This window comes from Sus scrofa, chromosome 13, assembly GCF_000003025.6.
Source record: "Sus scrofa isolate TJ Tabasco breed Duroc chromosome 13, Sscrofa11.1, whole genome shotgun sequence".
Taxonomy (NCBI): domain Eukaryota; kingdom Metazoa; phylum Chordata; class Mammalia; order Artiodactyla; family Suidae; genus Sus; species Sus scrofa.
The window spans coordinates 24,577,548-24,601,990 of record NC_010455.5 but is presented as its reverse complement, the minus strand read 5'-3'; the positions used below and the strand labels follow the sequence as shown (position 1 = coordinate 24,601,990).

At 42.4% G+C, this 24,443-nt stretch overlaps 1 long non-coding RNA gene across 5 annotated transcripts in view; it reads left to right on the top strand.

Annotated features, from left to right (window-relative positions):
• Positions 1 to 24,443, top strand: part of LOC110256427 — a 200,114-nt gene that overhangs the window by 89,772 nt on the left and 85,899 nt on the right. The gene's annotated exons all lie outside the window — the stretch shown is intronic.

The following is a 24,443-nucleotide window of genomic DNA, read 5'->3' as shown; positions in this document are numbered from 1 at the left end:
TCTCATCCCATCAGCTATTGTTCAGTGATTCATGAAGACAGGGACTAGTCTGACTGGACTCATAAAAAAGTATATTGACCTTAAAATGCAAATTCCATAAGGGCAGAGAGTGTCTGTTTTGCTCATCAGGGTATTCTAAACACTTAGCATGATGCTTGGCACAGAGTAGGTGCTCAAGAAGCATCATGAGTCCAAGCAGTGTGGTCTCTCAGGGCAAAATTTGTAGATGTCACTTTTATGACTTCTTATGGTATAATCTCTTGCTCTCATGCACCCTGCTTTTGTTCTGAGGAACGACTCCCTCTCCATCTTTTGGTTCAAATAGTATAGCCACTGAATAACAATGGAGACACTACTGAGGAAGGCAGCATGGATGATGTAGTTTGAGCTCCTAGATCCATCTGTGACTGAAGACAACTATCACCATGCATCTTTAATGAACCAATAAATTTTTTTATACTTAAGCTAATTTGCGCTGTTTCTTGCACGTATGAATAACAATCTGGACTAATCATACATGCTTCTATTTGTATTGCAAAATATCTTCCCTTTCAACTTACCTTCATCCTTTTAACAGCCTACATCCCAAACAGCAGGGGATGAGAGAAGATATCTAACCTATAAACCATGTGATTTTTATTGCCAGTTGAGAGATGCCCATCCAGGGGAAGAATATGTTCGCAGGCATCTTATCTGCTGATCTCAGAATCTTTGATCAGCACCTGAAAACCCTCACCAGATCAAAATACTTGACCTCTGGGACCAGAGAATATTGAACAGCATCTTATAGCAACTCTCCTAGCATTTACTTTGGAAAAGATATATTTCAATTGTTTAATAGATCAAGATGTTGCTGGTTAATGTTGAAGCATTGACAACATCACCTAGGAGTTCCCTGGTGGCTCAGTGGGTTAAGGATCTGCATTGTTACTGCAGTAGCTCAGGTCACTGCTGTGGCGCAGGTTCCATCCCAGGCCCAGAAACTTCCACATGCTGCAGGTGTGGCCCAAAACCTCCCCAAATCCCCAAAACCCGCAATCTAGAATTGGTCAGTAAGATTTGGCCATAAATTATTTTAATTCTTAAACTTAAATAAACTTTTTCTAAGTGTGGTAAACTGGTGGAGCCCTTTATACTTCTCTATTAGAGTAAATCTTTGGAAGGAATAAATGAATCAGCTACAAGCCCTTAACACTGGTATGTCAGCCATGCCCCCCCCGAGTTTCCACATGGATCCAGTGACTGAACATGAGGAATGGGGTAGCAACAGTTTAATTCTAGTACAAGATGGATAATCAAAGTCATGTTCAACATGTACCATGTCCACAGCATATTACAGTAGTGGGAAAACAGACTGTAGAGACAGTGCCACTGATTCTTCCTTTGGCATCTTTCCTCTAACATTCAAATGACTGACTTATTTCCCCCTTTTAACTGAGTGCTTAATTTATCAAATCATGTGGAAGGACAAAGAAGAGTCTGGTAACCATTTATTTGGCCCAAAATTTCCCAGAAAAGCAGAAATGCCTCCAGAACACTCTAGCTTGCCTCAATTCTATTTGAATATCTTTTTTTTTTTTTTTTTTTTTTTTTTTTTTGCTTTTTGCTTTTTAGGGCTGCACCTGTGGCATATGGAATTTCCCAGGCTAGGGGCTGAATTGGAGCTGCAGCTGCTGGCCTACACCACAGCCACAGCAACACAGGATCCAAGCCTCGTCTGTGGCCTACACCACAGCTCATAGCAGTAACAGATCCTTAACCCACTGAATGAGGCGAGGGGTCAAACCTCATGGATACTAGGTGGGTTCTTTACTGCTGAGCCATGGCAGGAACTCTGAGAATGTCTTTATAAAGCCTATACCATATAAATTTTTTTAGTTCCCTGATAGACCCTGTGGAAAGGTTTTTGTTTTTCTTTGAAGTTCAATGGGAGAAACTGATTCCAAGTCATGTTAAAGAGGGGCTTCAGTAAGGAGCCAAGTGGTTTTTAGGGATGATGAATATACCTCAATAACTGAGTGGAAGAAATTGTGAAGAATTCAGCCAGAGAGGTGATAGGAATGACTACATCCATGAGGCAAGTTTGAACACACGTATCTTGGTTTAAAAAAAGAACAAGAAAAAAACAACTCAAATGTCCATCAGCGGATAAACAAATTGTGGTATATCCATGCAATGGGATATTATTAATCTATAAAAAGGAATGAAGTACTGGTACATGCTGTTAGGTAGATAGACCTCAAAAACATTACGCTTGGTAAAAGAAGCCAGACACAAAAGGTCACGTACTGCATGATTCCATTTATGTGAAATACTCAGAAGAGACATATCCATAGAGACAAAAAACAGATTGGTGGTTGCCAGGGCTGAAGGGAGGGGTGTGGGGAAAATAGCTTAATGAGAATAGTGTCTTCTTTCGGGGCAATGAAAATGTTTTGGAACTAGATGGGGGAAGGTCATTGCTCAACATTGAGCATTTTTCTCAGTGCTACTGAAGTTATCACATTAAAATCATCTCAACAACAACAAAATAACAGGAAAGGATATTCCTGCCTCTATTTTCAATCCCATTAAGGAGCAGGGCAGGGCAGGCAGATTTCCTGCAGTTAGTGCTGTGGCTGGGGTTGCTGTCCCAGGCCCTATCCAATCAAGGCAGGAGAAGCCTCTGGTCTGTGGTGTCCTCAGCTTAAGCAGCCCCCTCTGCAATCGCCCAATGTTCTGTGAGAAGCTGCTGGGCCCCACAGCCCTCTCACCAGCAGTTCCCAGCCACTCCTTGCCTGGAGCAACACCCAACATGGAGTCCACTAATTTGTTTCTGAACCTCAGAATCATGTACTTGAAAAGGTGACTGACAGAGGTGGGGATGACAGTTTTGAGGAAAAGAAATGTGAAATTGCCAGAGGATGGCGACTAAGAATAACTCACTGGATGCTTTCACACACTCTCATACACTACAGGTGGGAGCGTAAATTGGCTCAATCCTTCCAGGAAGCAATTTAGTGAAGTTTTCAAAGCTGTTAAGATGATCACAGCCTTTGATGTAGGTGTTGCACTTATCTAAATTTTTTCTTAGGATGTATATGATTAATTAGGCAAAGAATCAGCTATAGGGAGGCCCATTTCAGTGCTACTCACAATAACAAAAAAAATTGGAGACAACTTGGAGCCCAGGAAAGGGGAATTATATGTTCTTGCAATGCAGTGCAGTTTTAGTTATCTAACCATATCACTTATTATTACTCACAGTTTCTGTGGGCACAATGGAGATGGCTTATCTCTGTTCTACGACATCTGGGTCCTCAGCTGGAGAAGCTAAATGCTAGAATCATCTGAAGGCTTGTTTGCTCACATCTTGGCAGATGCTGATAATCAGCTAGAGGCCCAGCTGGAACAGTCACATGTAGCCTTTCCATGCCACTTGGACTTTCTTACAATGTGGTGGCTTGTTTCCAAGGTTGAAAAGAAAGAAATAACGCCAGTCAGAGCCATATTGCCTTTTATGACCTGCTGTGGAAGTCACATAGCATCATCTATGTCACATTCTATTTACAGTTAAAAAAATACGGCCAAGTTGAAAGAAAGAAAACAAAGACCCCACTTCTTGATGGAGGCATGCCAGTATCACATTTTAGGAAGAGCATTTGGGATGGGATATACATGCTGGTGCCAGCATCTGTGGCAAATACTATGTGACTGTAACTAATCATTTCTTTCTTCTTTTTTTTTTTTTTTTTGCCATTTCTTGGGTCGCTCCCATGGCATATGGAGGTTCCCAGGCTAGGGGTTGAATTGGAGCTGTAGCCACCAGCCTATGCCAGAGCCACAGCAACGCGGGATCCGAGCCGCGTCTGCAACCTACACCACAGCTCACGGCAATGCTGGATCCTTAACCCACTGAACAAGGCCAGGGTTCAAACCCGCAACCCCATGGTTCCTAGTCGGATTTGTTAACCATTGAGCCACGACGGGAACTCCGACTAATCATTTCTTGATATCTAGTAGCATGGGCAAATGTTCGTGTGTTATGAAGTAAAAGAAAACTCAGATTACAAAACAGCATGTACAGTATAATCCCACTTTGAAGGAAAACTGTATGGATGCAAAGTATTAACAATGGCTTCCACCAGAAATGAGATGATTTTAAATAGATGAATGCATAATCCTAACTTGTTCAAGTGTGTGTGTGTGTGTGTGTGTGTGTGTGTGTGTGTGTGTGTGTGTGTGTGTTGGGGGTAGGGGCATTTACTGAAGTCATCTGTCTTCTCTGCCTGTGGGCAGCTCCGGCAGGCTTCCTTTGGGAGTGTTCTCATTGGCCTCCTGAGTAGATCATTGGATTTAATAGTCAGAAAACGTTATTTTTATTCAGTGATGCCTCTGGGTGTTCTTCCGAGAGGCCCTGGCCTGAGTCCAGGTTACTTGGCACTGATTCCCAGCAGCATGTGGCCCCAGGGAGGAAGCATGTGTGAATTAAAGTGTAATTAAAGGTGAAACTCCACTGTAGATAGGGCTTCCTGTTTCCTCTCAGGTCATTTGTGCAGGCGAGTGTTCAAAAGGGCAGCACAAGGACTCTTGGTAATATTGAACTTCCCTCCCAGACTTGAGTGTGATCAGTTCCCCTGGCTCTTTTGTGGGACATTTTTTCTCTTGCAAAGGGCATAAGAAGATGTTGAAGAATGTGGTAATAAACACCAAGAGAGCCAGTGTGGAGAGAGTCTGGGGTAGCAAAGGCAGAGTGGTTTCTCAGATGTATAATCAAACTGGTCACCAAGCCTTCCAGATTCTCCGTCCTGGGCCCCGCAAGTGGCCATCTTTGAAAGACAAGATGGAAAAGGTTTCTTGGGGACAGACCTGACTCCCATGGGTGTCAAGGAGTACTTAGCCCAGGGACCTCCCTGCTGTGTGTGTGGGCCTGGATGGAGGAGGTACACTCGGTTCTGCAGCTTTGGACCTGCATCCAGAGCAGAGCCAGGGTGGACTGGACCATACTGCCCACACTCTCGCAAACCACCTAAAGTCGACTGATATTTACAGTAAGAAATATCATTGCTAAGAGGACCAACAGGAAGGGCTACTTAATGGTAAACAAAATTAAGGAAGAAGGAGAGGCACTTTGAAGAGTACAGGGAACCCAAGCAAAGAACATGTCACATAGATGACTGTTCAAACCTTGGGGTGTGGGGTCTGCAGAACCTAGCATCCCCTCTCCATCTGCTCGTGCTCCCTCCCCTTTTCCCATCAAGACATCAAGCATGAGTTCCATGGAAAGCCTCTGCTTCATCCTCCTGCAAATTACCTTGATTCCATACTCAATGAACATGGGCCCTTCCTTCCACCTACCTCAACCCTCACTAGAAAAATAATTAGGGCACAGAGAAAACTATTCAGTGCTTTGTACTAGGACTGATAAGTCAGTTTTTATATCCACTGCCAAGCTGACCTAACTGCTCAGAGAGGTCACTGTGAGGTAGGAGATATGTAGGTCCCAGGCTGAGCAGCCACAGCTGCTCTCCTGCTGATGCTTGGAGATGAGATACCTGTGGGAGCACTGGGCCATGATTGGGTGCATTCTTATGGATTTTTCCACCCAACACATACACAGAGAAGGCTCTCAGTCCAGGGGAAGGACAAAAGGAGGGAGAAGAAGCCAATCAGAATCCAGCTTGGTTGAGAGATGCCCACACACACCAGGCCCAATTATGGAGATGATTGGCCAGAAAAAAATAATCTGGAAAACTTCCCGCATATAAGCAACCTAAGCCATCCCTGTTGCCCATAACTAACTCCAAGCTCACCTGTGTGCTCTTCCCCACATACTTTGGATTTTCCACATGTGCTTTGTTTCTTCGGTGTGTACTTTACTTCTAAAAAATGCTTTTACATTTTTCAAAATACTGGTCCTTTTGCTGAATTCTTCCTTCAAAGAAAACAAGAACTGATGTCCTTCCTCCAGATTTTCACCACTGGAATTAATTGAAGGTCAGAAAAGCACCTGCTAGGTCAGGGGTCAGCCTCATCACACACTGGCTCTGAAACCCTCTGTGAGGCCCAGAAGCTCCTGAAGCCACAGTTTCCTCACCTGAGAAATGGGGCTTAGGTCACCTGCCTTACCTTGCTGGAGGTGCCAGTGAGATGATGCCGGCCCGAGCTGGCCTTTGTCCACTGCAAGATAGGAGTTTATTGAGAGAATACGATAGAGCAATGAAGGAGACAGATATTCATGGAAACCAGCAAAAGAAAACTTAGTTGTGCCAGGCCCTAGAAGTGACTGAAACCGTACCCATGGAAACTGGGGACCTCAGCAAATGGAATTTTCAGATCTTCATGGTAACATGGTAACAGTGCAGATAATAATAATAATAATAACAATAAAATTTGGCAAGCATTGACTCTGTGCAGAGTACATGCTCAGACTTCTGTTCACCATCTCATTTACCCCCCACTGCAACCCCAGGAGGCATTTTTACCTTCACTGTAGCCCTTCCTGCCTAATGAGGCCTCGTCCTTCCAACTTATACAGAGCTTTGGCTTGCCCATTGCTCCTGCTCCCCTCCCCTCTAAGCTTCCTCCTGTCGGAAAGTTGCAGTGCCTGCTACTCACTACTTGATTATTCCCAGTTTCCCAACTCAAGCTTCTGAGAGAAGGAACATCTCTTGTCTGAGGGGCCTGATGCTGATACAACTTTAGAGACACTCTGTAAAGAAAGGAAAAATAAAACCTAGGGAAATCCGGTCTTGGGGACCTGGAGTAGGCCTGGACAGGTGAGGACCCTAGAGCTTTAGTGCACATGTTTCAGGGTAAGTCAGCCTCTGCTCTAAACTAATAAGGTTTTTTGGAAGGTTGGGGTGGAGGGTGCCATTCCATGGTACCAAGCTTGCTGCTAAGAATTGGTGCCTTTGATCACAGCCGCTCTCTGTGATGGTCTCTCAACAATGCAGGGATACCTGGTCTCAGGGGGCACCTGGCCATCTCTCCATTTCATGTATTCCTCTGTTCTTCATCCAGAAGCTGAACTTGGGAGAAGAAAACCTCCCATGGGCCAAGAACTAAAATCCAGGCTCCCTGGAGACCTGCAAGGGGAGGCACAGGCACCAAGTACATAATGACAAAGCAGTAATTTAGTGTTCTGCGTGTCCCTATTCCTTGTGTACACATCTTTCTTAGGGATCTCATGGGGATAAGGGAAGGCTAGACCAACAAATCTGGGGTATTTATGGAGCTCATGGGCCCATGACCAAATCACCTTCTTAAAATGATCAAAACCTTTCCATCATTCTTAACACTCCTCTCTGAGGATTTCCTTCAAAAAGTATCTGGACAGGGAAGATCTGAACATGTCAAGGTCCCTGACATTTGATTCCGTTCAAATGAAATTCATTCCAACTTCATTCCAGAAAGTTGCAACAATTTACACTTGCTCCAAAGGGGACACATGTCCTCCCTCAGATCCCATCACTTCCACATTCAGTTTCACTCTGGTGGAAAATCGTTCCCAACTAAAACTCTTACCTTTTTAATCCTTGCAAGTGAATTCCAGGAGGCCGGCTCATCTGCAGCCCAAAACAAGTCATCCAGGTGACTGTGCCAAGGGAAGCATCTCCAGAGACTGGCTGAGTAGGTCACTCAGACATCACAACACAGGGAAGCAGATGCTTCTTCCTCCCATGGAGTCCTGGACTTCTGAAATGAGAAATCCCCAGATGGACAATTTTCTACACTTTTTAAACCAAAGTTTTAATTTATTGTAGTTTTTTTCTTGAGAGCCTGGAGCCTGGAGCATTTGAGAATTTAACCAGTGTCATACAACTTCTCCATCTCTTCTGACTTTTAAGTCTTTTCTCAAAAACAAATTCATGTGTGAGCAAACAGAAATTAGATGACTAGGAAATGTAAGGCTGGCCTTGAACCAGTCAATAGCATCATCTACTGGCCATATGCTGGTACTGCAGCTAACCTCACCCCCCCCCCCCCCAACAGCCCCGGTTAAAATATACCTTGGGATTTGTGGTTAAACAAGGCAGAATAAAGCTATCCCTGCCATACTGCAACAAAGGGGAACAAAAAAGAGAAAAAGTGAAAAAGAAGTACTATTTTCTAAGAATTACATTAACAACTGATGCGGGGAGCTGAGAAAATGCAGGGACTCAAAAAAAACGACCTTGCCTGATGGCAGAAAAACCTGAAGGCAGGTTCTTAACCAAGAAAGGGAGCTCACCTGAATGGTACAGGCCGAAGGTGGGCTTTTGGTCAGGAAAAAAGCTCACCTGAACGGTACATGCCAAAGGTGGGCCTCTGGTCAGGATAAAAGCCTGCCTGCACGGTACAAGCCGAGGGCAGGCCTCAGGTTACACAGCTCTCACTTTGATGTTGATGGGGAAGAATTGAGGCTTTCCTGGGAAAGCAATTTCCATGTTTGCACTGGAGAACATGGATTGTTTCTCTGGTGACCTAGTCTTTCCTGCTGTTTTATTTGTTATTCAGTTTTCCTCAGTCTTTCCTGATTATTTACTTATTATTCTTATTTCCCATTCCTATTTTCCTGTGGTGATTTGTGACTTAACAAAATTACAACAATAGTATAATAAAAATTTCATCCTGAAGGACTTTTCCCCTATTTAAATCCAACTTAGTTAAAACATAGTGTTTATCTATTAACTAGTTATATAGTAAATTTTAGAGTTAGGATTTTAATGAGGTCCGTAGAAGTTAGCCATATCTTATCCAAAAAACCTAACTGTGAGTTTTGTCTTTGATTTTAAAAGCTTTTTAGTGATAGCTAGTTTAATTAAGTTGGTTTATATTTACTTACACTGTCTCCCTGTCATAACGCTTTGAAGATAAGCACTAGTCTACAAACAAAGTTTGTAAATGCTAAATTCTTGTTTTATGGCCTCTTCAAAGTACTCACTAAGCTTAGTTAAGATAGAGATCTTAAAACAGGATGCATAGCTGCTATACCTTGTAATAGTTAACCAATGTACTTTTAACACTGTAATGTAATCTGTAGTGAAAAACTGTCTATATAATCAACCACCGTTGCCAATAAAGTTTGAGCAGCCCAGCGCCCTGAAAGAAGGGACAAAGAGGCTGTCTCTGTAATTGTACATTCGCCGACGCCGCATCCCTCTTGGATCGGGAAGTGCACGCTCCCTGGCTGCGGAGCTGGCCTCCGGCAAACTGATATATCCAAATACAATATTGAGGAGAGTGACACATACACTGAAAATAAACCAGCTTGAGGAGGATGCCATTGCATATATATACACAACATCTTCTTTATCCATTCATCTATCGATGGACACTTAAGTTGCTTCCATATCTTGGCTGTTGTAAACTATGCTGCAATGAACATAAGTGTGCATATATCTTTCAAATTAGTTTTCATTTTCTTTGGATAAATACTCAGGAATTGAATTGCTGTATTTTATGGTGGCTCCATGTTTAATTTTTTGAGGAACTCTTTCCATAGTGGCTGCACCAGTTTACATTCCCACCAACAGTATATGAGGGTTCCCTTTTCTCCACATCCTCTCCAAAGTTTGTTATTTCTTGTCTTTTTCTAATAGCCATTCTAACATTAATAGCCATAATAACATTCTAACATCTTACTGTGGTTTTGATTTCATTTCCCTGATAATTGGTGATGTTGAAATCTTTGTTATGTGCCTGTTGACCATCTCTATGTCTTTGGAAAAATGTCTAGATCCTCTGCCCATTTTAAAAATTGTATTATTTGTTTGTCTTTGCTATTGGGTTCTTAATGTATTTTGAATATTGATCTTTTATTGTATATATGATTTGTAAATATCTTCTCCCATTCAGTAGGCTGCATTTTCATTTTGTAGATGGTTTTCTTTTCTGTGCAGATGCTTTTTAATTTGGTGTAGTCCCACTTGTTTATTTCAGCTTTTGTTGCCTTTGCTTTTGGGAACAGATCCCCAAATTCCACACCAAGACCAATGTCAAAGAGCTTATTACTACCTATGTTTTCCTTTAAGATTTTTATAATTTCAGATCTTACATTTATGTCTTTAACTCAGTTTGAGTTTATTTTTGTCTTTTTTTTTTTTTTTTTTTTTTTTGCCATTTCTTGGGCCGCTTCCGCGGCATATGGGATGTTCCCAGGCTAGGGGTCCAATCGGAGCTGTAGCCGCCGGCCTACGCCAGAGCCACAGCAACGCGGGATCCGAGCCGCGTCTGTGACCTACACCACAGCTCACGCAGTGCCGATGGTTACCCACTGGCAAGGCAGGATCGCCCGCCTCATGGTTCCTAGTCGGATTCGTTAACCACTGCGCCACAACGGGAACTCCCTGAGTTTATTTTTTATATGGTATGCAAAAATGGTCTGGTTTCATTCTTTTACTTGTAGCTGTCCAGTTTTCCCAATACCACCTGCTAAAGAGACTGTCTTTCCCCCATTGTATATTCTTGCCTCCTTTGTCATTGATTAATTGACTCTGTGTGGGAGTTTATTCCTGGGCTCTCTGTTCTGTTTCATTGATGTATTTGTCTGTATTTGTGTTCATATCATTCTGCTTTGATTGGTATTGTTTTGTGGTATAGTTGGAAATCATGGACTATGATGCCTTCATTTTTGTTCTTTCTCAGGATCACTTTGGCTAATCAGCGTCTTTGGTGGTTCTACACAAATTTTAGGACTTTTTTCTCCTAGTTCTTTAAAAATGCCATTGGATATAATGTCCTGAAAATGTCAGTTAAGTCTAACTTTTCTTTTGTGTCATTTAGGATCTCTGTTGCCGTATTGATTTTCTGTTTAGAGGATCTGTCCACTGATGTGAGTGGGTGTTAAAGTCTCCTACTATTATTGTATTCATATCAATTTCTCCTTTTATGTTTGTTAGTATTTGTTGCATGTATCTGGGTGCTCCTATATTAGGGGTATATATATTGATGAGTATAATATCCTCTTCTTGAATGGATCCTTTTGACATTAAATAGTGTCCTTCTTTGTCTTTCTTTACGGCCTTTGTTTTAAAGTATATTTTGTCTGATATGAGTGTTGCAACTCCTGCTTTCCTGTCTTTTCCATTTTCCATCCCCTCACTTATATGTGTCCTTTGCCCTAAGGTGAGTCTCTTATAGATAGCATATGTAGGCTCTTTCTTTTTTATCCAATCTATCACTCTATGTCTTTTTTTTTTTTTTTTTGTCTTTTGTCTTTTTTGTTGTTGTTGTTGCTATTTCTTGGGCCGCTCCCGCGGCATATGGAGGTTCCCAGGCTAGGGGTTGAATCGGAGCTGTAGCCACTGGCCTATGCCAGAGCCACAGCAACGCGGGATCCGAGCCGCGTCTGCAACCTACACCACAGCTCACGGCAATGCCAGATCGTTAACCCACTGAGCAAGGCAGGGACCGAACCCGCAACCTCATGGTTCCTAGTCGGATTCGTTAACCACTGCGCCACGACGGGAACTCCCACTCTATGTCTTTTGATTGGGGTATTCGGTCCATTGACATTTAAGGTAATTATTGATAAATGTGTACTTATTGCCATTTTACTTATTTATTTATTATTTATTTTTTTTAGGGCCATACCTGCCGCATATGGGGGTTCCCAGGCTAGGGGTCCAATCAGAGCTGTAGCCGCTGGCCTACACCACAGCCACAGCAACACCAGATCCGAGACATGTCTGTGACCTACATCACAGCTTACAGCAATGCCACATCCTTAACCCACTGAGCAAGGCCAGGGATCGAACCTGTGTCCTCATGGGTACTAGTTGGGTTTATTAACCACTGAGCCACAGTGGGAACTCTACTTATTACCATTTTAAACCTTGTTTTCCAGTTGATTCTATGCTTCTCCTTTGTTCCTTTCTCTCTTTTTTTGGTTGGATGATTTCCTTTTCTTTTATGCTTGTGTCCTTTTCTTTTTAGTTTTTGTGAATGTAGTGTCTGGTTTTGATTTGTGGTGGTTGCCTTGTTTTTCAGGTATGTTAACCCTTTCCTATATCTTCTTGCTTTAGCCTGATAGTCATGTAGGCTCAAACACATTCTAAAAAAAAAAGAATCTAGATTTTCTTAGTTTCCTTCTCTATGTTTCATGATTTTGAAATCCTCCCCCCCTCCTTTTTTTTTTTTGCTTTTTAGGGCTGCAGTTGTGGCATATGGAGGTTCCCAGGCTAGGGGTCGAATCGGAGCTGTAGCTGCCGGCCTACACCACAGGCACAGCCATGTCTGCGACCTACACCACAGCTCACGACAATGCCAGATCCTTACCCACTGAGCGAGGCCAGGGATCGAAACTTCAACCTCATGGTTCCTAGTTGTATTCATTTCTGCTGCTACACAACGGGAACTCCTGAAGTCCTTTTTTAACATCTTCATGTTTGTTCTTTTGCTGCTCCTTGTGTTTATTGTCACTTTTACGATAGTTTTGTTTTTTTTTTTTCCTTTTAGATCTGTACACTGGCTTATTTGAGTGCTTTCCAATTGTGATTTCCCCTATCCTATTTCTTTTTTATTTAGAGAAGCCCTTTCAGTTTTTCTTTTACAATGGGTTTAGTATTGCTGTACTATTTCAGTTTTTGTTTGTTGGAGAAAGTCTTTATTTCTCCTTCTATTTTAAATGATATTCTTGCTAGGTAGAGTATTCTAGGCTGCAAATTTTTCCCTTTTAGAACTTTGAATATGTCTTGCCACTCTCTTCTGGCCTGTAGTGTTTCGGTACAGAAATCAGTTGATAGCCTTATGGGGGTTCCCTTTTAATTAACTCGTTTTTCTCTTGCTGCTCTTAGAATCCTTTCCTTATCTTTAACCGTTGACATTTTTATTATACTGTGTCTTGGTGTGGCTCTGTTTGGATTCAACTTGTTTAGTGCCTTCTGTGTTTCCAGTATCTGGGTGTCTGTTTCCTTCCTTAGATTTGGAAAGTTTTCAGCCATAATTTCCTCAAATATATTTTGAATCCCTTTTTCTTTTTCTTCTCCTTGTGGAATCCCTATTATGCAAACAGGTATGCTTTATATTATCCCATAGATCTCTTATATTGCTTTTTTTTTTTTTTTTTGGCTTTCTTTCTGCTGTCCTGATTGGGTGATTTCCATTATTTTATCTTCCAAGTCTTTCCTCTGCTTTATTCAACCTGCTGTTCAATGCCTTTAGCTCAGCTTTCATCTCTGAAAATGAATTTTCTATTTTTTCTTGGCTCCTCCTTATAGTTTCTAGTTCCTTTTTAAATTAATCTATGTTGCTGTTGCTATCCGTTCTTAATTCCTTCAGTATTTTCATTGCCTCCTTTTTGAACTCAGTGTCTGTTAGACAGCAGAGGTCTGTTTTATTGTTTGCTCCTTCAGGGGAATTCTCCTGTTCTTTTTTTGGGGGGGGTATAATTATTAAAATTTAATGCCACATGTGCTTTGAGTTTTCATATAACCATGGAAAAAATGGAAATGTGTTGGCTTAAATAGCTCTTATTGTTTTTTTTTAATTGACAATACTTTAATTGTTAACAAATGGAGGATCATGGTAAAGTATGTATGTGCATGTTTCCATAACTAAAAGTTTTGTATTTCTAGACAAAGAATCTATTTTTTTCATCCCATTATTGTTTTCCATCCCCATTGTTCAATACCAGAACTTTTAATGATGTGAAAATAATTGCCTGATCACAATAAATACTACCAGGTTCTATGTTATGCCTAATGTGTCTTTTTCCTCTTGGAACTTAATTTTTTTTTTATTTTCCCACTGTACAGCAAGGGGATCAAGTTATCCTTACATGTATACATTACAATTACATTTTTTTCCCCACCCTTTGTTCTGTTGCAACATGAGTATCTAGACAAAGTTCTCAATGCTATTCAGCAGGATCTCCTTGTAAATCTATTCTAAGTTGTGTCTGATAAGCCCAAGCTCCCGATCCCTCCCACTCCCTCCCCCTCCCATCAGGCAGCCACAAGTCCTTTCTTCAAGTCCATGATTTTCTTTTCTGAGGAGATGTTCATTTGTGCTGGATATTAGATTCCAGTTATAAGTGATATCATATGATATTTGTCTTTGTCTTTCTGGCTCATTTCACTCAGGATGAGATTCTCTAGTTCCATCCATGTTGCTGCAAATGGCATTATATGTCATCCTTTTTTATGGCTGAGTAGTATTCCATTGTGTATATATACCACCTCTTCCGAATCCAATCATCTGTCGATGGACATTTGGGTTGTTTCCATGTCCTGGCTATTGTGAATAGTGCTGCAATGAACATGCGGGTGCATGTGTCTCTTTTAAGTAGAGTTTTGTCCGGATAGATGCCCAAGAGTGGGATTGCAGGGTCATATGGAAGTTCTATGTATAGATTTCTAAGGTATCTCCAAACTGTTCTCCATAGTGGCTGTACCAGTTTACATTCCCACCAGCAGTGCAGGAGGGTTCCCTTTTCTCCACAGCCCCTCCAGCACTTGTTATTTGTGGATTTCTTAATGATGGCCATTCTGACTGGTGTGAGGTGGTATCTCATGGTAGTTTTGATTTGCATTTCTCTTATGATCAGCGATGTTGAGCATTTTTTCATGTGTTTGCTGGCCATTTGTATATCTTCTTTGGAGAAATGTCTATTCAGCTCTTTTGCCCATTTTTCCATTGATTGATTGGCTTTTTTGCTGTTGGGTTGTATAAGTTGGTTGTTTATATATTCTAGAGATTAAGCCCTTGTCAGTTGCATCATTTGAAACTATTTTCTCCCATTCTGTAAGTTGTCTTTCTGTTTTCTTTTTGGTTTCCTTTGCTGTGCAAAAGCTTTTCAGTTTGATGAGGTCCCATGGGTTTATTTTTGCTCTAATTTCTATTGCTTTGGGAGACTGACCTGAGAAAATATTCATGATGTTGATGTCAGAGAGTGTTTTGCATATGTTTTCTTCTAGGAGTTTGATGGTGTCCTGTCGTATATTTAAGTCTTTCAGCCAGTTTTTGTTGTTGTTGTTGTTGCTATTTCTTGGGCCGCTCCCGCGGCATATGGAGGTTCCCAGGCTAGGGGTTGAATCGGAGCTGTAGCCACCGGCCTACGCCAGAGCCACAGCAACGTGGGATCTGAGCCGCGTCTGCAACCTACACCACAGCTCATGGCCACGCCGGATCATTAACCCACTGAGCAAGGGCAGGGACCGAACCCGCAACCTCATGGTTCCTAGTCGGATTCGTTAACCACTGTGCCACGACGGGAACTCCCTTTCAGCCATTTTGAGTTTATTTTTGTGCATGGTGTGAGGGTGTGTTCTCTTTCATTGCTTTGCATGCAGCTGTCCATCTCCTGTTCTTTTAACTGGGGATGATTCCAGTGCTTCTTCATCTTGCTTATATTTTTCTTACTCTGTGAGTTTAGGGAAAACAATTATCTACTGTAGTCTTGGAGGGCTATTTATATGTGGGGGCATCCCTGGGTAGTTTGTGAGGCCTTCCTGTTTTTTGGCATGAGAGCTGCTTTTGGTTTGGATGCTTGCTGTCTCTTTCCTTAGTATGCGTAAGCCATTATCCTTTTGATAGGGGGTGTGAAGGTGTATGACTTTCCTGTTCTTCAAGAGAGGTGGGGGCAATGGGGGTCCCTTGCAGGCAGCACCTGGTTGCTGGGTCCTTGGCAGTGGCAGGGACCTATGGGGAGGTGGGGATGGCAGGCTGCTCCTGGTTGCAGGGCCCTCAGCAGTGGCAATGACTCTCAGGAAGGTGGGGTGGCACTCAGAGCCCTTGGCAGCTGCAACAGCAGGGGCATGTGCATTATCAGAGAGGTGGGGGCACTGAGTGGCACTCAGTTGAAGGGCCCTCTGTGGGAGCCCTTGTGGTGACTGGGGATACAGGCTGTGCCTGGTCACAGGACCCTTAGTGGTGGCAGGCTGTGCCCACCTCTGGAGTCTGAGATGGCTGTGGCAGTTTGCATCTGCCCCCATAGCCTGTGCAAGATGTGCCCTGCCACCTGAGAGCCCATGCACGTGCAAAGAAGTTCCTATAGTGGTCCCTCTTCTTACCCTCCCCAACTATGGTGCCTTACTTCTCCTGTCAGCCCTGGCCTCCTCCTGAGCTCCTTGGCTGTGTTTCACCACTCCTTAGTCCCCTCAGGCTGTCTCCACATAGCCAACCCTAGTCCTCTCCCTGTAACTGACCTCTGAAGCCTGAGTCTCAATGCTGAGTCTCAGTGCCAAGCCCCCAGGCTATGGTGTGTGGGGTGATGGTACCAGTCATGTGTGTGGTTGTTTCCATGTCTTGGATATTGTGAATAGTGCTTCTATAATCATAACTCTATCTTTAGTTTCCCTTTTTTTAGGGCCACACTTACGGCATGTGGAGGTTCCCAGGCTAGGGGTCTGATTGGAGCTATAGCTGCCTGCCTATGCCACAGCCACAGCCACAGCCACACCAGATCCGAGCTGCATCTGCGACCTACACCACAGCTCATGGCAATGCCAGATCCTTAACCCACTGAGAGAGGCCAGGAATTGAACCCACAACCTCATGGTTCCTAGTCGGATTTGTTTCCACTTTGCCAGGATGGGAAATCCTACCTTTAGTTTTCTAATGAACCTCTATACTGTTTTCTGTAGTAGCTGTACAAATTTACTTTTCCACCAACAGTGTAGGAGAGTTCACTTTACTCCACATCCTCTCCATCAGTTGTTATTTGTAGAGTTTTTAATGATGGGCATTCTGACCAGTGTGAGGTGGTACCTTATTGTAGGTTTGTTTTTGCTTTTGTTTTTGTTTTTTGCCATGCCCACAGTACATGGAAGTTCCCAGGTCAGGGATCAAACCTGGGCCACAGAAGTGACTCAAGCTGCTGCAGTGACAACACCAAATCCTTAACCCACTGTGCCATAGGAGAACTCCCCATTATAGTTTTGAATTGCATTTCTCTTATAATTAGCGATGTTGAGAACTTTTTCATGTTCCTATTGGCCATTTGTATTTCTTCTTTAGAGAAATGTCTATTTAGGTCTTCTGTCTATTTTTCAGTTGGGTTGTTTGGGGTTTCTTTCTCTTTTTTTTTGGTCGTTGATTTGTATGAGCTGTTCATATATTTGGAAATTAAGCCCTTCTTGGTCACATCATTTGGAAATATTTTCTCCCAGCCCACAGGCTGTCTTTTCATTTTGTATATGGTTTCCTTTGCTGTACAAAAGCTTGTAGATCTGATTAGGTCTCATTTGTTTATGTTTGTTTTTATTCTGTTTCCTTGGAGACTGATCTAAGAAAACATTTGTATGATTTATGTCAGAGAACATTTTGCCTATGACCTCTTCTAGGAGTCATGCTGTCATGTCTTATGTTTAAGTCTTTAAGCCATTTTTAGTTTATTTTTGTGTGTGGCGTGAGGATGTGTTTTAACTTCCTTGATTTACATGCGGCTGTCCAACTTTCCCAGCACCCCTTGCTGAAGAGACTATCTTTTTCCCATTGTATAGTCTCATCTTCTTTGTCAAAGATTAATTGACTGTAGGTGTGTGAGTTTATTTCTGGGCTCTCTATTCTGTTTCATTGATCCATATGTCTGTTTTGTGCCAGTATCACACTGTTTTGATGATTGTAGCTTTGTGATATTGTCTGAAGTCTGGGAAGGTTAGGATTCCAGCTTGGTCCTTTTCTTCAGGATTACTTTGGCAATTCTGGGTCTTTTATGATTCCATATAAATTTTAGGATTGTTTGTTCTAGTTCTGTGAAAAATGTCATGCGTAGTTTAATAGGGATTGCATTAAATATGTAGATTGCTTTGGTAACATGGTAATTTTAATATTAATTCTTCCAATCCAAGAGCATGGAATAGCTTTCCATTTATTTAAATCATCTTCATTTCCTTTGTTAATATTTTATAGTTTTCAGTGTATACATCTTTCACCTCCTTGGTTAGATTTATTCCTGAATATTTTATTCTTGGGGATGTGATTTTAAAGGGATTTTTTTTTACATTCTGTTTCTGATATTTCATTGTTAGCGTAAAGAAAAAGTATAACTTTTATATGTACTGAGAAACCCAAAAATCTGTGGTACTCTCTTTATGGTGATATTTGCTTTATTGCACTGGACTGGAACAGAGCCACAATATCTTTGTGGCATGTCTGTTTTTGAAAGGTGGGAACTATTAAGGGAGATTTCTTCCTGATAAAAAGGATCCAGTAGAGAGGAAGAAATAGACAATTCCAAAAAGGGAGAGTAATTATAGTGGTAATTCATGGAGAAGTGGAGATGATACCCAGGACACAAATTGAGGGGTTGGTTTAAATTGGAACCAATACACTTCATCCAGTAAACAGAGAAGAAGACAGAGTGTGCATCACTGCCTTGGAAAATTTGGAGATAGAAAAATGAAGGAGCTTCAAATACCTCAATAATGAATGAGACAGTCTTCAGCTGTGCAAGATGGAGGAATGGGGTGAAGGGAAAGAGAGAAAAATCATTATTTTCCTCCAACAGCCATCAGCTGTCCTGTGCAGGTATGGAGCCTGGGTGGAGTTTGACAAGGGTTGCAGTTTTGCCAGATGAGCACAAAGGAAGGAGACAAGATCAAAGTGAGATGAGGGTGTTTTCAAGGAGGCAGTTATGACGGTAAGCCAGGGAAGCTATGCTGGGTCATGAAGTCTGTAAAATTATATGTAGGGTACTCAGAACACTAGGTTATAAGTGTTAAAAGGAGGTTAGCATTTTTACTTTCATCGCAAGGGAACTGAGAGGATGAGGGAGCAATGCTCGGTAAAAATATGGAAGGGTCAAAGCATCTTTTTTTTAGAAATAGTATTATTTCTGGATCAGTACTTCCCAGTGCCTTTCTGGAGGGATTCCTTGGTCAGATGCCCACCTTGTGATGCTGTCATTGACTTGTGTAGAATCAAATACATAAAGTACAATTCCCAGGTTACCATCGAGCTCCCATTAGGCATCTCTCACTTGTGAAGGTGAGCTCTTCCAGAGGTCTTCCAAGTGAGTATATTACTAATGATTAATCTGCCAAGTGAGTCCTGTTCTGGGTTCTTTAGTCCTAATGGAATGGCAACATTGTGGCTTTTAAAGGAATCCACTCGCTTTTTCCAGACAAAAGTTGCTAATCTTCGGCTTACTTTCTTTTTCTTTTTTTTTTTTTTTTTTTGGTCTTTTGTCTTTTTAGGGCCACACCCATGGTATATGGAGGTTCCCAGGCTAGGGGTCTAATTGGAGCTACAGCTGCCGGCCTACACCACAGCCACAGCAACTCGGGATCCAAGCTGCATCTGCAACCCACACCACAGCTCATGGCAATGCCAGACCCTTAACCTACTGAGTGAGGCCAGGGATCGAACCCGAAACCTCATGGTTCCTAGTCGGATTCGTTTCTGCTGTGCCACGACAGGAACTCCCAGGTAACTTTCTAAGTGGGTGTGACTCCAGCAGCCAGAAAGGCACACTCACCTGTGTATTGGTCTAAGACAGATTTAAATTGAGAGCACTGTATATTTATGGTGTGTGTGTGTAAAACTCCAGATTGTGTTCCTCAACAGGTGACAGTTTAGTAGGATCCTTGATTGTTTTCTAGCTTAATCATCCATTCTCTGGAGGCCATAAACAGATGTCTCTGTTTATACTTGAATTAAATTCCTTCTAATAACACTGTGATAGATAGTGGATGAGGTAGCTTTATACATCCCCAGGGCAAGACTGTGAAAGCATTTTCTTATCTCTCCCAGGTAAAAGCAAACTGCAGTAGATTTCTATGGATTGCAATAATAGGGACTGCCTAGGTCAATTTCTGTGTAATATTTGAGGGATGACAAAATTAAACCTATCAGCTGGTGTATTAATGATGCCTGCAACAACTTAAAACTCCCGTCATTTTCAGCACAACTGCCAAGAGAGATCATGTTTTTTTTTTTTTAAATGGCCACAAGGGGGTGTTAAAGGATTACATACTTGCTCTAATGAGTCCCTCCCTCCCACTACCATTTCAATTCCTTGTTTAATAGAATCATTCCCTGGGTACTCTTGTTTCAATAACTTAGTCTATCAAGTGGTTCTCAAAGTCTAATCTGAATATCAGGCTAATGCTTTCTGTTAAGGGCAACAAGGCACTCAGAGTAGATGTCTGTGACCAGGGAATAGATGGGCCTTTTTCTTACTCCAAAGGATTATACTTCTAAATCCTTGGTGATGCTTTCCCCATGGAATTTGTCATGATTAACATGGATTAAAGTACCTTCCAATTCTATCTTTGCTCTCCAGACTATATGTTGTTACTTACCCAAAGGACTGAGGAGGTGGGTCTGGGGTCCTGATAATGGATGAAGGACACATGAAGATAAACCTGGGGGTTTCAGGTAGCCTCCATTTAGATCATTCTGTAGGCCCAGAGACCCTCCAAGCTACAGCAGAGGGCTGCAGCTGAAGCCCAGTGCAGGGGCCAAGGTCACTTGGATTCTGAGTAGAATTTGGCTTTAACTTTTATCTCCTTTGTGTATTGAATAAATGGTTCCTATCTCTATGTAATTGCTTTCTGCATGAAAAGAAGTCTGCAGGTTGTTCAGATGAAGGCACCACCATGACTCGGATCATGCTTTTAGTTCACTGGCAGATAGATCTACTGCTCCTCCTGCTAGGTTCAAAATCAGACTGATGAGCTAATAGGTGAGCTGCTTACCTCACCCTGGCATTCTCACTGCCAATGCTAAGTTTAAGTTGCCCTTAAAGTTCTCTACATAGGCCAGAGAATCCCCACAGGCCACAAGTCATCTGACATAACAACACCTGGATTAGGAACATCTGAGGACTGCTTGTGGCACTAATTCCACCCTGAATGTTTTCCAGGAGTGAAGAAAAACAGCCATTCCTCTGACTTATGACTTTTCTTTTCCCCAAGCTTCCACTATCCAGATGAAAAGGGAGCTAAATGCCTTCATAGCCGTGTGAAAAGAGCTGTCAATGCTGAAGGCCCTTTACATGTTTTAAATTCTGGCTGATTCACTTGGCCCCTTGATCCTAGACAAGCACAGTATTGCCCAGCTATCGCCTGACTGTCAAGCAAGCGCAGCTGGTTGCTGTTTACCGCAAGTGAGAATTCTCTTTGGTTATAGATAGAGCCTGCTTCATTTCCTTCCCAAGTGGAATTCTGGCTTGATGTGGGGAAACCTCACAGGCCCAATGGAACAAGTCCACGTGGGCAATCTAACGAGATTGATTTTTCCTGAGCTGTAACTACCCATTCCATTAGCTGAGCCCAGCTGGTGACAGCAGGCACACAGAATCTGTTACCATTCTGTATTTCTCAAGTTATTTTGGTTGACTGAATCCTTATTGGGACTAGAACTGTTCCTTCCATGTGATCAGAGCTGCCCCTTTCTGGGATGGCTCAAAGGTTAGCTATTATTTGAGTTCCTCAGGAGGTAGGGCAGGCTGCTCCCCCATGCTTTCCCCTGCTCAGGTGAGGCCAAGACTGAAAGGCAGAAGACATCGTTGCTATGGCAGCACTTTACTCAGGCTGTGCCTCAACCAAAGGTCAATTTCTAGCGGCTTCACTAAGACCTCTGCGGAGTCTGGAGGTTCAGGGACAAATCTCCTAGTCTCTACTCAGTGGTTTTCATTGTGCACCATCAAAGCACACCACTCAGAACTGCAGATCAGTCTTCCTGTGTGGGTGGCACGAGAAAGCATTTGGCTAGTTATTTTTGCTGCATTTGTAGGCATATTTTCCTTCCTCGATTATACAATGGGCCTAGTCATTCTTGTCACTGAAGCAGACAAGAGCATTGAGCCATGCTTAGGAATCTCTTGAGGCTCCCAGACAGCTTTCCAACATGAGGGTGATATTTCACTTTACCCTTAGGCTGGTTTCAGTACAACTGCAGAAATCCGTAGATATTCCTTATTTCCATTGCATTGCTGAAGACCAGTAAAGGGTTAAGGATGAGGACTGCCCTACACATGACAAATCCAATTAGGTATCTGGGGCTCACAGGCTTAAGCAGGAGAGGTGCTCCTCACAAATTCTATAGAGTGAGGTGTTGCTCAGGGCTTTTGATCCCATCTAGTGGGAGTGTCCTGACACATGTGGTGACGAGGAGCTTATCTATGGGTGCTAAGATGAGGGGCCTTTTTTCTCCCATTTTTCAAGGTTTCCCTTGTCTGCTGCCTACCTTCTCGTTCAATCTCACTTTAGCAGGTAATTCTTCTCTGGGCACTAGCTCAGATGTCAGTGAACGAAGAGACAACACTCAAATGTGCATGTTAAGTGCTCACATTATCTCCATAGCTCCTCTCAATGTGAGGTGGAATCATTACAAAATGTTGCATGTAGAAAAGTGAGAATTCTTAGTTAAGTTGGAGGATTCTCCCAAACCTCTGTCTCTTCGTCAAATTATATACCCATTTTTCAAAATGAGCTTACCACATTTGACACTATACTCTTTTCTTTTGGCTGTACATATAAGTTCCTAGGCTAGGAATCAAATCTGAGCTGCAGCTGTGACCTACACCACAGATGCAGCAACACTGGATCCTTAACCCACTACACCAGGCCAGGGATAGAACCCACACCACACAAAGACAACACTGGATCTTCAACCTCCTGTGGCACAGCAGGAACTCCTCCAGATTCCCAGTCTTTTTTTTTTTTTTAGGACCACACCCTTGGCACATGGAGGTTCCCAGGCTAGGGGTTGAATTGGAGCTGTAGCCGCTGGCCTATACCACAGCAACTCCAGAACCGAGCCATGTCTGCAACCTACATCACAGCTCACGGCAATGCCAGATCCTTAACCTACTGAGTGGGGTCAGGGATTGAACCTGTATCCTGTGTGCTAGTCAGATTTGTTTCTGCTTAGCCATGAGAGGAACTCCAAGATTCCATCTTTCTTGACTAGAGGTAGGATGTGTTGAGAAAGTAGCAAAAACTATGAAATATATTGAAGAGGTAAACTCTATTGGGGCTGATTTTTTCCCCAAAAGCAGTACCATCAAAACAGGGGCAAGGGTTCAGCTGGTAAAGAATGTAGTAACCCAAGTCATAGACATTTTTCACACTACCACTTTCCTCCTGCCTTAAGCTAGGAAGTACAAATACAATAGTTCCCCCTTAGCTGAGATTTCACTTTCTGCAGTTTCAGTTACCCATGGTTCAAAACAAAAATATTAAATGGAAAAATTCTAAACAATTTGGAGTTTTAATCTGAGCACCTTTCTGGGTGGCGTGCTGAGATGAAATCTCAGGCCATCCTGCTCCAGTGGGATGTGATTCATTCCTTCTCCAGAGTATCTGCACTGTATATGCTACCCACCCGTTAGTATAAGAAAAAACAGTATTTTCGAGGTTTGATATTGTCTACAGTTTCAGGCACCCTTTGGGGGTCTTAAAATGTACTCCCGTTGGATAAGGTAGGGGCTACTACAGATGTATTTCTCTGTCTTAGCTAAATGGTTTTAATGACATGGCTTGTGTAACAGCAAATAATCACGATTCAATAAAAAGGAGAAGTCTAGAACTCGAGATGGAGCTGTAGAAATCACATAATTATGAACTGCAAATTCTGTTATTTCTCGTACTACCCCCAACAGCCACATACCATACTATCTCTTGTGACTCCCAATTCCTTTGGTGAAATACATACCAAAACGATTTAAGGAAAGAGCAATGCTTTTCTGGTTGGAACCCCTGTGTTGGCACCCCAACTCTGTCACCTTCTGGCACTCTAGGGAAGTCAACCCCAACGTCAGTGTCTTCTATCTGTAGGACAGTGGTACCACCTACCCACCCACCTTTGTGGGGCAGTGCCTGTGTATGTCAGGAACCTATTGTGTTATATGGCACTTAGGGAGGGACTTGTGTTGGTATCCCAGTAATACAACTAATAAGAAGGAATAAAATAACTCTACATGCTAGTAATTAAGTTTAAACTACGCTTCATTTTCATTAAAATTTTTTTTTTTTTGCTTTTTAGGCGCGCACCTGTGGTATATGGAGGTTCCCAGGCTAGGGGTCTAACTGGAACTACAGCTGCTGGCCTGCACCACAGCCACAGCCACATCAGATCTGAGCTGCGTCTGCGACCCACACCACAACTCACGGCAACACCAGATGCTTAACCCAATGAGCAAGCCGGAGATTGAACCCTCAACCTTATGGTTCCTAGTCAGATTTGTTTCCGCTGTGCCACAACAGAAACTCCTCACTTAAAAATTTAAGCAGTACATTCTGACAATTTCTTGGCTCTGGCTAAGTTTATACTCCTGTTCTATTCTTAAGTCAGTAAATGAAGAACACAAGTTGCATTTAATAAAGGTTCTCCTCTAGCTTTAACAGCATCTGAAATTAACTGGAAAGAATAAACAGAATGAGAACTCCAATTTTGAAAGACAAAATATATGTGTATATCACTTGCTTAAATTTGGGAGCCTAACTGCTCACAAAAGGATTCAGTTTTTTTTTTTTTTTTTTTTTTATTGTTAAGCTGCAACATACATGGTTTAATACAACAAAAAACATTTA